This window comes from Schistocerca nitens, chromosome 7, assembly GCF_023898315.1.
Source record: "Schistocerca nitens isolate TAMUIC-IGC-003100 chromosome 7, iqSchNite1.1, whole genome shotgun sequence".
Classification (NCBI taxonomy): Eukaryota; Metazoa; Arthropoda; class Insecta; order Orthoptera; family Acrididae; genus Schistocerca; species Schistocerca nitens.
Window position 1 is genome coordinate 470,953,577 of NC_064620.1, and position 11,595 is coordinate 470,965,171.

Consider the following 11,595-nt stretch of genomic DNA (forward strand, 5'->3'; position numbering starts at 1 on the left):
TTCGCTATTTTCAATAATATTAAGTTTAGTTTCCGGCTTCGGCCATTACGTATGTCTTAAAGTGATGTAAGAAAATCAGATGTTCCGTGAGTTAAGGAATGAGGCCCCATTTTTTTTTTAATTTTTTGCTCTGGTAGCGGAGAGACTGAATATGGATGGTACCATGTGTGTGAGAGAAGTACCATGATTCAAAGTTTCAGGTGACTGTTTTGATAACTGCCGGTCTAGTAAGTTTTAGAGTGCTTATTGCACGAAAGTTATGTGAAGCGTTTAAAATCTCTGAAATAATTTAGTATATTTTTACGCATATTTTAAAACGTGTGCCGAGGAGGTTTTCTTGTTTTCATTTTATGTTTTAATGTTATGAAGAACTAATTTGTGAACGTTTTTTCGTGTTTGACAAGATAATATGTTTGTTTAACTTATTCGTCAATGCGACAAAATGCAAACGCCTATATAATTCGGTAGTGATTGATGTTTGTAAAATCGCTCTCAAGTGTAAAGTGGTGTTACAATGTCCAGTAAAGCCCACAGCACGTTCCATTCCGGATATAACACTAACGGCTGCTATACTAGTACTATACCGATAATGTTACACCTGTGAAAATATTTTGTGACCGTGACTATGTGTAATGTAAACGTGTAGCACTGTTTTTAGATTCTGGGAAGATTTTTATCGAGAGGAAACAATAGGAAAATGAACAGGAATCGAGTCGAGCTTCTACTAGTAACAAAGCAAACCGTAGATACGTGACAAGAAACGGCGCCAGCCTAATTAGGCAAGCTTGTACTCAGTTTAGTAAGATTCATAAGGAGAGATAACTATATGGGTTGACTTTACCTGATACTAAACTTCTGTTTTGCTAATAAGATGCAGAACAGTAACACCATTTATCAAGTAGCTTTCCAGTGATTTGATTCCTGTGAATTGATTTGAAGTACACTGGAGAGGTATTTTTCTGTTTAGGCAACAACTGGATCTGTGTATTACGCTAGGAAAATAATAATAATTATAGGTAAGTGATTATTAATGGTGGAGCACTATTGATATGGAAAAAAGATTCTTTTGTCAGTTTAGTTATAGGAAATTATTACTTTTGAAATAGTTATGAATTAATAATAAATTTTGTCTTGAATGTTCTCTACCTTCAATTATTTAGCTCAAATGGAATATGTGGCACCTGGATCTAGCAGTTTTTCAATAATTGTAACCAGTTGTGGACTTTTGATAGTTGTTATTGCAATACGACATTTAAATTTGGCTCAACAACCAGCCTGGGGACAGAGAAATTAATTTATCAGTAGATTCAGATTGTGGCTGAACACTTTAGTCACAAAAAAATTGAAAACAGTTTTAACTACATTACACATGAAATAGTAAATACGATTATTTCAATTAAAATAAACTCTGAAATATATGATTTAACTGTCCAGTCTACTACGTTTAGTATTTCAAAATTTATGCTCACTAAGTAGCAAGTACTTCACAACTTCTTAAAGTTCTGTAACTATGTGGAGTATTTCAAAACTTATGCCCACTAAATAGTACGTACTTTATAATTCCATGAAGTTCTATGACTTTTGTTACGGAAAATATTTTTTTTTTCAGTTCAATAAAACAGGGTACACGGATTAATCGGATAGGGATAGGACCCTTTCCTGGTAAATGACAATGGATCAAATATCGTGGCTGAACACAACGTTTACAGGTCACGAAATTACCATTGGAAGCTAAACCATGTAACTGGTCCATGCAAATATTCAGTACTCAACTCCTTATGTGAGACGGAGGTGGTGGCAGCGTTGATCTCCTGTGCCATTCGAAAAAGGGCGGCAAAGTATCCAAGGCTCCTCCTGTGTGACGAGCTCTGAGAATTCTCTTCTAGGCGTCGGATTTTCATAGTAAAGAGCTAACCAGAGTATACCATGAATAATAAACCGCTTACTTCTGCATCCGAGGCTATCTTGCAGTTCTTCTCGCCTCTTTCAGTTCACAAGAGGCGCATCCATTGCCTGCTAGCCACCTTCTGACCCATGCCACAAAGGAGCTCTACAGTTCGACCGCCAGATCCGCCTTTTCTATTCCCGCCTGGCGTTGCGGCGTGACTTCCCTCCAAGTTTTACATTGTGACAAACCCACTTTCACTATGCATGAGCTAGTATTACAATTAAATCTTTAGCTTTTAGAAACATTTACAGCAAATTACTTTTGAAATTAGATTCATAGATTAATTACAATTTTATAAATTATCGTATGTAAAGAATAAAACATATACATCGATGTTACATCAAAGAGCACATTTACCCAAAAGTCACGTTAGGTAAAAACAGAAAAATAATTTACAATTAGATAAGACCACTATAGGTAATATCGATAATTGGTTACACGAAGCACCCACACTCCTACCGTATCAGTTACGGACGCTTTAGATATAAGAAACACCTGTATGTGCGAAATGATCAACTATGCCCATATTTTAAGGGAGGAAGTGATCAGTCACTGTAGTTAGCTGATAAACGTTTCAGCCTGCAAGAGACAAAGAGAAGATAATATAGAGTTAGTTAAATGCAGATCAACCGTAGAGAGCCCTCAGAATTAGTATGAGTTGAGAACTGAAGTTATAGTGGTTGTGTGTAGCTTGGAACACGGTTCTGGTTTCAGAGGCAACAGAATATGAATCTAAGTTTCGTATGGCAACTTAATTATGACATCCCGACATTTGACATCCTGTACCGAACAGCCGAGTCCTGCAGCCATCTCTAAAGAGATGGACGTACAGAGATTTAATTCTCTATACATTGCTGAATAGGCCACCAAAATTAATATTAATTTTCCCACTGAGAAGTGGTTTATTGACCCGTTTTCGTCTCTGCCCGTCGTCGGAAATGCCTGCCAAGGAAACATGCAAGCTGATAACCACAAATGTAATTAATAATAAATCATTTGAGTTAATTTTACAAAAGATGTTACATAAAGTACAGGAGTGAACTTACCACAAATAAGAACAATGTTTTTATACAGACTACGCAGTCATGCATGTTACCCATTAGTATCGGAACTTAATTGATAGCACGATGGCATTACAAAGCTTAACCGATATCACTTGCCGCCAGCGGCGTGAATGTATAAGAACACTGCCGCTTTTTCTACCCGTAGAACTAGCTGAACATCCTTTTACTAAAAATATAAAGCTAAATCTAAGTAAAAACCTAAAAATATAATAAAACAATATTATACACGATTCAATAAACAGCTTTACAAACAGTATCTCACAGAGACTGCCGCCAGGTGGCGGGACTGAGGTATAAAAAAAAATACGTTATTTCCGCTACATTGGTGGTAAAAGATAAAATACAAACTGTTGGCAAATATGCTTATATTAGGTATAACAGTTAATCTGAATGACGATATACAGGTCGGTCAGAAAAAGTCTGAAAAGCTTGTACGGGTATTGGAGAGTAAGTTATGCTAAGAATTAATTGTTAAGGAAGAGATCTCCTTACTCTGTGCCGTCCCGAGTTAATTAATTGAAGTTAGCCAATCAGGCGGTTGCGCGTGAAAATTCGAGAAGCCGACAAGAGACAACGTCGTCAAACGTGTTCCTCCTTTGTTTCCTAAAACCGAGCAAGAAAGAGGTACAAAAATTGACTTATCACAGTAATCAGAGCCGAACCCGAGCTGAAGGCTGATCGGTCTCGTGAGCTGCAATCTACGCTATGAGAAGAGCTGACACTAATTGCGACGCGAATAAAAGTTAACTGGCGGTGATATTGGCTCCGTCCCAAATCCTATGAACCGGAACAGAAGTCGGCCTCTGTGTCACACAGCACGTGGTATAGAACTACAGGACACCATTTACGGACTTGCTACGCACACATCTCGTTCTGTAGACTGACTACGAAAGTGAACACGTGTTGGGGAGTTGCAACAAGAGGGAAGATAAAAGCAGACTTCAATTTCCAGCGAATCGGGTTCTCCTGTTGCTTACAGGAATACTGAAATGCCAAATTATGTACGACAAATCTATCATCTTCGTGTAGAGTAAAGCATATAATGTGGTTACCAGTAATGGAATTGAAGGTTGGCTGCCTTGTTGTGACTCAGAAGAGTTTTTGACAACAGTTTAACACACGATGGGTCCCTTGCAAGAAGACCATCCACAGGTTTTACGATAAATTTGTACAGGAAGGAACAGTATATGAAGCGAAGCGACCTCGGCCTAAGTCTGTTTGTTCGCCGGAGTATATTGAAGCAGTACGAGTTGCTGTACAGAGAAGTTCCGGGAAATCGTTTAGGAAGGCAGCAGTGCAACTGGGAATATCCAGACGCTCCGTTCAACGCATTCTTAAAAGTGAACTCCAGTACCCATACAAGATGACCATGGGCACAGAAGCTCACTGAAGAACACAAGCAGCAGAGACTACTGTTTGCTCAGTGGGCGGAGGTTAGGGAAGAAACTCTCAACAACGTTTGGTTAAGAAACAAACGTTTGGTTAACAAACAAAATTTACGCTTTTGGGCCACTGAAAACCCAAAAGTGCTTCATGAACGACAACATTATGCTCCGAGGATTACAGCGTGGGCAGTAATTTTCAGTCACGGACTTATTGGACCATTTTTCTTTGAAGAAACTGTGAACAGCGAGCGTTATTTGAGCATGCTTCGCAATAGCTTCATTCCACAGCTTCTTGCTACTGCCTTGCCCTTCAACACGCAGTGGTTCATGCAAGATGGAGAAAGGCCACATACTGCAAACACTGTGTTGGAGTTTTTACACGAGCATTTCGACATGCGGATTATTTCATTCAGGTTTCCAGGTCGCTTCAATGACGGACAAAATTGGCCCCCCAATAGTCCAGACCTCAATCCATGTGACTTTTTTCTTTGGGGGTACCTAAAGGAAAAAATTTTCCCGAAATGTCCACGTGATTTAATGGAGCTCAGAAGACTTATTCTTCAAGCTTGCAGTGAAATTACGGAAGACATGTGCCGTAGGGTAATCACGAACTTCAGTGTTCGTTTGAAGGAAGTCAGGAAACGAAATGGTGGACATATTGAGCATGTGCTGAGTTAGAACAAATCTCCATGGACGGCTCTTCATTGTAGTATATGTTCCTTTCAGATTGTATTGACAATAAAGTTTATATTCAAAAACAAAATGGTAACACATTTCGTGCGTCACCTATAGCAGACAACCGGCAAAGACATTCTACCGAGCTATCGATGTCTGAAAGCAAGATTCTCTTTGAAAAAATCAGTAGGCCTGTTTCAAAATAAAAACAGTCTCGGTTATGAAATTATTTAATATCATTGACGTGTTTCACCCTCCTGGGCCATCACCAGATTGTCTATAAAAACAAGAAACCAATCAAATCAGAGGAACGCTTCAGCTGGCCCTGCCATTAGAGTACAAAACAGATCCACGCTGAAATAAGAATCGCGGTATGAGCCGCATGCAGCACGCAGCACATTGTCCCTTTGGCGTGTACACAGTACTAGTGTCACAGATTTTGACGCAAACACCATGATTAGTGTGACTAGTGGTGCCCATGAGCGGCTTAAGGCACATTTACGAAATACAAAATCTACATAAAACTAATTAGTGTTCAAGGTAACATGCGATAGCCGGTGAAATTTTTCCGGCATGTCTCTGTAACTTCCTGATGATAAACTGGAGGTTTTCTTTTCTTTCAACAAGGTATGCTTCGGATTTGATGATTTTATGACGGGTGGTTAAATATCCAGTTACTGTTTGTGTCCACGTCCCATTTTATGTACCTTTACGACGGATGGGTTTCATGTCCATTTACTTTTACGTAAGTATGTATTACTTTCAGTTTATTTTACCTGCGGATCGTCGTCTAAAGACCGAACCATGTCCCTCGCTCTATTTGTTACTAATTGGTTGGTTTATTGTTCTACCCGTGGTCTAAGGGTAGCGTCTTTAATTCATAATCAACACGTCTTCGGTCCCGGGTTCGATCCCCGCCACTGCCTAAATTTTGATAAATAATCAGCATTGGTGGCCGAAGACTTCCGGCATAAGAAGTCAGCCTCATTCTGCCAACGGCCTTGTCAAAGAGGGCGAGGAGCGGATAGAGGTTCAGGGCACTCTCTTGTCCTAGGGGTGGGAAATTTCCCCAAAAGGCGGAAGAATCAGCAATGATCAACGACATGAGGATGCAGAAGGCAATGGAAACCAATGCATTAAAGACACGTAACGTGTATCCACAGGACATGTGGTCTGTAATTGAAGAAGTGTCATGATGATCTCTCCATTGGCAAAAGATTCCGGAATAGTCCCCCATTCGGATCTCCGGGAGGGGACTGCCAAGGGGGAGGTTACCATGAGAAAAAGATTGAATAATCAACGAAAGGATAACGTTCTACGAGTCGGGGCGTGGAATGTCAGAAGCTTGAACGTGGTAGGGAAACTAGAAAATCTGAAAAGGGAAATGCAAAGGCTCAATCTAGATATGGTAGGGGTCAGTGAAGTGAAGTGGAAGGAAGACAAGGATTTCTGGTCAGATGAGTATCGGGTAATATCAACAGCAGCAGAAAATGGTATAACAGGTGCAGGTTTCGTTATGAATAGGAAGGTAGGGCAGAGGGTGTGTTACTGTGAACAGTTCAGTGACCGGGTTGTTCTAATCAGAATCGACAGCAGACCAACACCGACAACGATAGTTCGGGTATACATGCCGACGTCGCAAGCTGAAGATGAACAGATAGAGAAAGTGTATGAGGATATTGAAAGGGTAATGCAGTATGTAAAGGGGGACGAAAATCTAATAGTCATGGACGACTGGAATGCAGTTGTAGGGGAAGGAGTAGAAGAAAAAGTTACAGGAGAATATGGGCTTGGGACAAGGAATGAAAGAGGAGAAAGACTAATTGAGTTCTGCAACAAGTTTCAGCTAGTAATAGCGAATACCTTGTTCAAGAATCACAAGAGGAGGAGGTATACTTGGAAAAGGCCGGGAGATACGGGAAGATTTCAATTAGATTACATCATGGTCAGGCAGAGATTCCGAAATCAGATACTGGATTGTAAGGCGTACCCAGGAACAGATATAGACTCAGATCACAATATAGTAGTGATGAAGAGTGGGCTGAAGTTCAAGACATTAGTCAGGAAGAATCAATCCGCAAAGAAGTGGGATACGGAAGTACTAAGGAATGACGAGATATGTTTGAAGTTCTCTAACGCTATAGATACAGCAATAAGGAATAGCGCAGTAGGCAGTACAGTTGAAGAGGAATGGACATCTCTAAAAGGGCCATCACAGAAGTTGGGAAGGAAAACATAGTTACAAAGAAGATAGCTGCGAAGAAACCATGGGTAACAGAAGAAATACTTCAGTTGATTGATGAAAGGAGGAAGTACAAACATGTTCCGGGAAAATCAGGAATACAGAAATACAAGTCGCTGAGGAATGAAATAAATAGGAAGTGCAGGGAAGCTAAGACGAAATGGCTGCAGGAAAAATGTGAAGACATCGAAAAAGATATGATTGTCTGAAGGACAGACTCAGCATAGTGGAAAGTCAAAACAACCTTTGGTGACATTAAAAGCAACGGTAACATTAAGAGTGCAACGGCAATTCTACTGTTAAATGCAGAGGAGAGAGCAGATAGGTGGAAAGAATACATTGAAAGCCTCTATGAGGGTGAAGATTTGTCTCATGTGGTAGAAGAAGAAACAGGAGTCGATTTAGAAGAGATAGAGGATCCAGTATTGGAATTTAAAAGAGCTTTGGAGGACTTACGGCCAAATAAGGCAGAAGGGATAGATAACGTTCCATCAGAATTTCTAAAATGATTGCGGGAAGTGGCTAGAAAACGACTATTCACGTTGGTGTGTAGAATACACGAGTCTGGCGATATACCATCTGACTTTAGGAAAAGCAGCATCCACACAATTCCGAAGACGGAAAGAGCTGACAAGTGCGAGAATTATCGCACAATCAGCTTAACAGCTCATGCATCGAAGCTGCTTACAAGAATAATATAAAGAAGAATAGAAAAGAAAATTGAGAATGCGCTAGGTGACGATCAGTTTGGCTTTAGGAAAAGTAAAGGGACGAGAGAGGCAATTCTGACGTTACGGCTAATAATGGAATCAAGGCTAAAGAAAAATCAGGACACTTTCATAGGATTTGTCGACCTGGAAAAAGCGTTAGACAACATAAAATGGTGCAAGCTGTTCGAGATTCTGAAAAAAGTAGGGGTAAGCTATAGGGAGAGACGGGTCATATACAATATGTACAACAACCAAGAAGGAATAATAAGAATGGACGATCAAGAACGAAGTGCTCTTATTAAGAAGGGTGTAAGACAAGGCTGTAGCCTTTCACCCCTACTCTTCAATCTGTGCATCGAGGAAGCAATGATGGATATAAAAGAAAGGTACAGGAGTGGAATTAAAATACAAGGTGAAAGGACATCAATGATACGATTCGCTGATGACATTGCTATCCTGAGTGAAAGTAAAGAAGAATTAAATGATCTGCTGAAGGGAATGAACAGTCTAATGAGTACACAGTATGGTTTGAGAGTAAATCGGAGAAAGACGAAGGTAATGAGAAGTAGTAGAAATGAGAACAGCGAGAAACTTAATATCATAATTGATGGTCACGAAGTCAATGAAGTTAAGGAATTCTGCTACCTAGGCAGTAAAATAACCAATGACGGACGGAGCAAGGAGGACATCAAAAGCAGAATCGTTATGGCAAAAAAGGCATTTCTGGCCAAGAGAAGTCTACTAATATCAAACACCGGCCTTATTTTGAGGAAGAAATTTCTGTGGATGTACGCCTGGAGTACAGCATTGTATGGTAGTGAAACATGGACTGTGGGAAAACCGGAACAGAAGAGAATCGAAGCTCCCTCTAGTTCCATGGAAGTCATTCCCTCATGTCTTAGCAGATGTCCTATCATCCTGTCCCTTCTCCGTATCAGTGTTTTCCACATATTCCTTTCCTCTCCGATTCTGCGTAGAACCTCCTCATTCCTTTCCTTATCAGTCCACCTAATTTTCAACATTCGTCTATAGCACCACATCTCAAATGCTGCGAAGGTTCTCTTTACCATAAAAAGGGTTGTTATTTTAATTTCCAAACGACAAAGAAGGGCTACGTTCTAGTTTAAGGTCGGTGGAGGATTTTTACTTTTATTATAGTGGAGGGTAGTGTCGACTCCAACCTAGATAATGCCGTTATCGGTTATGCGAGCCTGTATCGAGATGAATAGTTCGAAAAGACACTTGTTGCTGGCATATCGAGAGATACAGGTGAGCAGAGACTATGTCACATTTGAGTGGTGTGCTGCGCTAGTGACGTGTGATACGTCCAATACTTGGCCCGTTTGGCTTATATCTTCTTGTTAACTATCGAGTCGTAGTTTAGTGAGTTTTAAAGGAAGGGACCAGTAGACAGTGAGACGTGATTCTTGATTGACAGTCAGTGATTTAGCAGTGTTGAGTGATTAGCTGTGACATGCACAACAGTGAACTAATTGAGTGATAATGCATCAGCAGCATTAAAGCAACAGTAAAGCTGGTTTTTAGTGAGGAAGTTATACACAATATTTGGGAAAACCAATGTGTTTCAAGAAAAGTGCCATTCAGTAATATTTTAAGATACATGCAGACATTTGTGCTTTTGGAGAAGCAATATTGTACGTTTACTACGCAGAGGCAACCTTTCGTGTATGTATGGCATAATTTCTCGTGCGTCTTCTGGAGCGAAATGTGTGGAAATATATCAGAGAAAAGAATAATTAGTAAATAATGTTTTGTGTGTCTCAATAAGAGACAAAAGAGTGTTTGAAGAATTACTTAAAAAATAACATTAGTGATCGAATCGGCTAAAAGAGACGCAATACGTCAGCAGAGGGAAATGGAAAGAAAATAAGCTGTGATCGAATATTAGAAGACATGGAAAGAACATCTGAAAAAAGTGGTGGATTCCGGCAGACGATCTCGGTAGTTAACGACCGCACTGCTGCGCTTGAACAAGAGCAAGCTGGGTGTTGTACTGCACAAGTTGAAAAGGACGTAGAACAGAACTCTACAAACTGGCGAAAGGAAATCATGTAGTTAATTCTGAGTCGATATTCTTTCCTAACGAGTTTGCAACACAAGTTACTGAAAAATTTCCGCGTGGGCTAGCCGTGCGGTCTAGGTGGCCTTGCCACGGTACGCTCGGCTCAACCCGCCGGAGGTTCGGATCCTCCCTCGGGCATGGGTGTGTGTGTGTGTGTGTGTGTGTGTTGTCTTTATTGTAAGTTAGTTTAAGTTAGATTAAAAAGTGTGCAAGCCTAGGAACCGATTACCTCAGCAATTTGGTCCCTTAGGAACATGCCACAAATTTTCAGTTACTGAAAACTTTCAGAAACTTAAAGGAGCGATAACGATCGAAGAGAATCCCTGAGCAAATAACTGCTTATAAATAACAAATAACTGACCACGCTGAACGGATAGCGGTTGACTATCGCAATAGCGAAGCACCGTTTGCACAGGTAATACTGCGCAACACACTTGTCGCCGTATGTGTGAAAATAGGTGGTTTTGACTAATTTTCTTAGCCTAAATTGAGATTTCATTTTAGTTTCTATCCATCACTTACGGTTTCTTCTGGATTTCATTTTTTTCACAGTCACTGGTAGATGCTTTTATTTAATTGAACTGAGTTTCAGTTCACATACAACAGCGAAACTTTCTTCTCTATGTGTATTTTGAACTCTGTATTTGTCCATGTAGCGTTACCTACGATAAACAGAAGTCGTAATTCTGCCACCTGGTCAGTTTTCATGCAATTTCTGAGAAAGATTATTGGTGTTACACTATAATGGCAGTCACTGATACATAGTATGTTGCGCTTAGGTGAAGTTGCAATATACGAACATACTGTGAGAAATTTCTGTGCTAAAGGTCTAGACAATGCTTAAATAATGTCAATAGATTTTATTATATATGAGGGGAATATAAAGTGAAAGACCAAAGCCACAGTCTTACTCTTGTATTTAAGAAGGCATACGAGTTGTACTTTGGCTATAGATTTGGGGACCAAGGTAGACTTTTTGTTCCCTATTTTTATTGTGGCACATTGGCGAGTAACTTGCTTAAATAACTGCAGATTCTCCAGCATTAATGCCACTTACGGTATGATTGGTGAGACTTGATGGGAAGGATCATGCCACTGTGTAGTATTTTTGCGTGACCGAAGTGAAAGAGTATTCTGCCAAAATCGAAACATGATAATCATCATCTAAACATGCCCTGATACATGCTGTCAGTTCTTCATGTTGTTTCTCTACCGGCTAAGCCACCAAATGATTTGACCGTTGATGAATAACGTATACAGATGTTATCCGACAAGAATGTTTAGAAAACAGGGGCCGTAATCAGCACAGCACCTGTTGGTCCGGATCCGGTGTATTTGCTATCATAATTAACATCACCTCAAGTAATTACGCAGGGAGAACTTAACGACCTCTATAGGTACTTGAATCTACCAGAGGCACACTCTAAATAACTGGCTTCGCAATTGCAGTGGTGGAATTTGCTTGCTCGGAGTGTTAATGTACGAGGC